The following is a 5,583-nucleotide window of genomic DNA, read 5'->3' on the forward strand; positions in this document are numbered from 1 at the left end:
GTTGGGAATTGAATACAAGGTTTTACGCATGTTAGATAAGTGCTGTATCACTCAGTGACTGACGCCTTTAGTCCTGAAACCCATTTGTTTCTTATCTCATGGTTCAGTAGAGAAGAATGAGCCCAGCGTGAGTCAGTTGTATTCCCTTCTCTGCTTTGAGACTCACACAGTAAAAGGTGTCAGCTGAGGAACAATCCTTACTGATGTAGGTCTTAGGTTTGAAGCCATTTCCTGGCTCAGGAGGTTGTGGCTTGAGTTCTGATTCCCATAGCCACTTCCCTCTTGTCTGTGTTCTAGGCTCTTTGCTCCTGGAAGCTGTCTGCATTCCTTTGTGTCTGCTCCTCCCCCACCCAACAACGGTGGATCTGGAATTTTTGCACTTGCCACTTTATGTCACCTCTCTGCCTTACCTCTCTGTCATTCCAGCTGAGAAAGTCCTCAGCTTTTAAGGCCTCCTAAGGGGAGACTGCTCTTCTGATCACGTTTCACTCCTTCAGTTAATCTAGGGTGTTCATCCCTGCTTTAAGGACCTGTATCTCAATAACATCTTCAAAAATCCTTTGTCATGTGGCACAATACACTCACAGATTGTGGCATGGGGCATGAACATCTTTGGGGCACTGTTCTGCATACCGTATGTTTTCTCTCCAATACATTAATTCACTCAACAAGTGTTTATTAAATTCCACTCTACCCCGTTTCTCTTCCTTTCTCCTTCCTTAAGTACAGAACATGGACAATGAGGTCTCACACAGGAACTCTACCATTGAACTATATCCCCAGCCCACTTGTACTTTTTGAGACAAGGTCTCACTGAAGTGCTTAGGCTGGCCTGATCTTATGTAGCTGAAGACATCTAACTGCTGATCCCTCAGCCCCACAACCTCCCTCAGTGCTGGAATGACAGGAGAGTGCTGCCACACTTGTTTTTGGTTTGGTTGCTGGGAATTGCTCAGCACCTCTGAGACATCTCCCCAGCCCTATTTTTTTTTTGAGGGAAGATCTTGCTATGTAGCTCAGGCTGTCCTAGAACTCACTAAGTAGATGAGACTGGCTTTTAGCTTGTGGGCCTCTGCCTCTCAAATGCTGGGATTGTAATTACAAGGGTGGGCCACCTGGGCCATCACACCCAGCTGTGATGATGTCATCCTTACATTTCTCAAGCATCTGTATTGCTGTGGCAGGATCTGATGCCCTCCCTGGCTGTCCTGGAATTTATTCTGTTCAAGATCAGGCTGGCCTCAACTCACAGAGATCCACCTGCCTCTGCCTCCTAAGTGCTGGGATTACAGGTGTGTGCCACCACCGCCCGGCCCTTTATGATTTTTAAAAAGGTGTTTTCACATCCCCCCCCCCCCCCCGTGTGTGTGTGTGTGTGTGTGTGTGTGTGTGTGTGTGTGTGTTTGGGACTCATGCCATTTTGTATGAATGTGGCACTTGTGGAGGCCAGAGGAAAATTCACAGGAGTGAGTTTTGCCTACAATGTGAGTCTTGGGGATCAAACTCTAGTCATCACTGGTCCCCTCTCTGATTCTCGATCTTTTGTAATAAACTGTCTATTCTCCCTGAGTTTTGTTTGGTCCTACTATTTGAAAACTCATGTTTAATGGGATTTTGGAATATGGCCTCAGAATATCCATTAGTGTCTGTCCTTCCTTCTTTCCTTTTTTTTTTTGTTTTAAACCCCACCCTCCCACACACACTGGAGGTTAGGATCGAGAGTGTGTGTGTGTGTGTGTGTGTGTGTGTGTGTGTATTAGAACCAAGGGCGTGTGTGTGTGTGTGTGTGTGTGTGTGTGTGTGTGTGTATGTGTGTATGTATGTATTTGAACCAAAGGTCTGTACCTGTGTGTGTGTGTATGTATGGATTAGAACCAAGGGTGTGTGTGTGTGTGTGTGTGTGTGTGTGTGTGTGTGTGTGTGTGTCTGTAGGAGCTCGTGTGGTGGTCAGAGGATAGCCTTGGGCGTTAGTCCTCAACTTTCACCTTGCCTGAGTCAGTATCTCTTGTTCCACATCATGTAATCCGGGCTACTGGGTCTGTGAACGTCCAGAAATGTTTTCTCTGCCTCCTATTTTGTTATGGGAACTTTGGGATTACAGACATGGGCTTTATGTGAGGTATGAGGATTTGAACTCAGGTCCTTATACAGCCATCTCCTCAACCTAAACCAAGGGTCTTGCCCAGAGATAAGCACTCTACCACTGGGCTGAGGGCTGGACCCTCTTCCTATTGGCCTACATGCTTGGTTGCTCGTTGCTTTTCATTTAAAAAATTATGATAATCTAAGTAAGCACCCAGCAGAGAATGATAGAATAAACCCACACGTTTCTATTGCTTAGTTTTATTTTTCTGGTGAGTAAGCAGCGTTTTATAGCAAATGTTGGTACATTGGAGAGTTCTGACAGATGAGAACTTAAGAAAACAGGCAGCCATTATTCTACTGTTGCACGTAGGGAACTGGCAGTGATTTTTACCCAAGCTGGGTTTAGTTTCTCTGAGTCTCCAACATGGCTTTGCGTGCTGGACTACTTAAGTAGACATCCTGCCTCCTTTCCTCGTGTGGTTTACTGTTGAAGTAGGATCTGGATTTGCCGGCTGGGCCTTCAGGGTTTCAAAGTGTTTGAAAATATGACAGCACCCTTTGAATGTGTTATAAATTGATAATTCTATCTAGAGACTCAATTAGCGTCCAGTCCTGTCTGAGAGACTTTTACAGAGGTGCTGCAGGTGGAACTGCAGACTTCCTGCTGTGCCATCTCAGCCGGTGAGCACCGTCCTTCCTGCTCAGTGAGCTCACCCAGTGAGAAAATCCATCCCTCATACTCTGCCATTGCTGTGCGTGTGTGAAATTGTATTTAGACAATCTCTCTTCTTTGTTTCGATAGTTTCTACGTTTTCACTTCCGGGGCTCAAATTCTTCAGTCATTTGGCCCCATGGGATAGTATTCTAATTTCTAACTTTCCTTCCCTCCTGTGTTTCATCTTTCAGTCCTACCATCTGGATGTTCCAACCTCTGCTAAGTTGCGTTGCACTCAAGGCAAGGAAGTGGAAACCATCCTCAGTAGCAGAAGCAGGAAGGGCGCTAACACAGGGGATTCTATCTTATGAACTCTGGACAAGAGCTGCAGTCTTGGGGAACTCTTGTTCCTGAGTCACCACAGCTGCTTCTCCTGAGGCTGTCACCGCACTGTGAGGAAGTTATGGTGATGAGCAGACTGCCATTTTGCTTCCGAGAGAAGCTACAATTGCAAGGGAGCCCATGACATGACAGTTTACATGTGGTCTTTTATATCCATCCCCTCTGGTTCAGAGAAGTCCACAAGAGGAATCAGAAACAGAGTTTTGTAGCTCTTACCAATGCCAGAAGGCAAGAGGATGCGGTGCTGAAGATTCTCCTAGGTAGCCTGAAGTGAATCGGTCATGAAAAGCAGGTCACTGGGAAGGTAGACATGACACATGTAAAATTAATTAATTAATAATTAATTAAAAGATTCTGGGAGTTGAGGAGATGGGCTCAGTAGTTAAAAGCACCTGTTGTTCTTCCAGAGGACCTGAGTTTGGTTCCCAGCACCCATGTTGGGTGGCTCACAACTGCCTGTAACTCCAGCTCCCAAGGATCTAATGCTCTCTTCTGGTCTTCATATATACCTACACTCTCATGTATATAATTAAAAATGCAATTTCTAAAAGCATTCTAATCCAATCCATGTTTCAATTTCATGATAGCTAGAGTAGAGGTAAGTTTCCCAGTGTGCCTAAGCTCCATAGATTGCTACCTGCAGAGAGGCTGACAGACACCGTCATGCTTTGACCCTTCCTCTTGCTCTAGAAGCTTCACAGAGTTCTCTGCCTCAAGACTCCATCTTCAGAGCACCAGATGGGCAGAAAGAACCATTAATTTATAGGGCGTTTATGTGTGTATTTTAAGAATGATATTTTTTAGCATTTCATTTTAAGGAAGAAAACACCTGTTATATTCCTTTTAAGTTATGTATTTTTATTATATGGTGATGCATGAATATATTTTCAGCATAAGAAAATGAAAATAAATATAAAAGTCCCCTGTGATCATCGCCCGCCCCCATGTTCTCCCCCTGCTCCAGAAGTCACTGCAGATCAGTGATATGGCAGCAACAAGTAACCGTTGTAGGCGAGGCTGTGCTGCAGTTAACAAGCATCCCTAAACCTCAGGGTTTCAGCCACGCAGATTTATATCTTGGTGTGTTGGGGGAAGGTGTGATGCATGTGAGGGGCACATCCATGTGGGGGCCAGAGGTTGATGTTGATGTCTTCCTTGATTGCTTTCCATTTTGTTCTCTGGGGCAGAGTCTCTCACTTACAGCCAGAGCTAGTTGATTTGGATACTTTAGCTAGCTAACTTTCCCCAGGGACTCCCCTGACACTTCCTCCAAAGGCCAAGAGTAACAGGCAGCTGCCCTTTCCAACCCAGCATTTATGTGGATGCTGGACATGGGGACTCCAGCCACATGCTTGTGTAGGGAATGTGTTATCCACTGAGCAATCTCCGCAGCCTCATATTTACATTGTATTCCTCACATATTTTTATGAGTTAGCTTTAGATAGATTTCGGGACATGGGTTGAAGAAGCAGCTGGTACCTGCTGGTTTCTTGACAGAGGGAAAGGGAAGAATGCTGGGCTCTTGAAGCTTCTGCTTGAAAGCCTCCTATGTCACTGTCACTCATGGTCCCTTGGCCAAAGCAAATCTGATGGCCACACCTGCCTGCCTTCCTTGTGGGGAAGCAGAGAAAAGTTTCCCACATATCTTGTGGAACACATGAAACTATAGAAACCATAGCACTCATGTAATTTATTATGGTTCTGGTCTTTCTTCATGTAATAACATGTTTCGAGTCTTTCTGGAAATCCAGCCTCCTTTTTAATCAGCTGCACAGCATGCTGCGCTATATGAGTACAGTTATTTTACCAGTAACATCTGTTTAGCTGCTTCTCTATTTGAAGGCATTTAAGCGATTTCTAAATTTTGACTCTTGTAAACAAGGGTGTTGCAAACGGCCTTCCACTTGCCCTTTGTGCAGATATCTGCCAGTGCGTGTCTGATGTGGGTACAGAGATGTGGAATTGCTCATGGACAGGCATCCATTGGCTCTGGGCCCACTCATCTCCAAACCAAATGCAATATTCTCACTAGGAGACTGTTGAAGGCAGTGTGAGAGGGGGCTGGTCAGAGTGGGTCCATTAGCAGTCCTCCAAAAGCTTTGGGAGCAAGGAGAGCATAGAATTCAGTAGAGAAGAGTCATGTGGGAAGAGAGAAATGAAACCAGTGCCATGTGGCCCCACAGGGAAGGAGCTATGGGAATAAGTGTCTTGGGTCATTCTTTCTCTCTGTCTCCTACTGGGCTGACCTCACCCAGATGGCAGCAGAACCTGTCGATGTAGTCCATGCAAGTGTGCCTGCTGGGACACAGAGGAACACGTTGAAGATAAAGAGCAAATATGGAGAGGCAGCCAGGAGGTATTCACCCCACACTCTCACCCCCCTCCAGAGAAAGAGTTCAGCCATTTGCTAATGGTGAACTCTTTCATAGGTGAAAAGTGGA

This window comes from Onychomys torridus, chromosome 4, assembly GCF_903995425.1.
Source record: "Onychomys torridus chromosome 4, mOncTor1.1, whole genome shotgun sequence".
Lineage (NCBI taxonomy): Eukaryota > Metazoa > Chordata > Mammalia > Rodentia > Cricetidae > Onychomys > Onychomys torridus.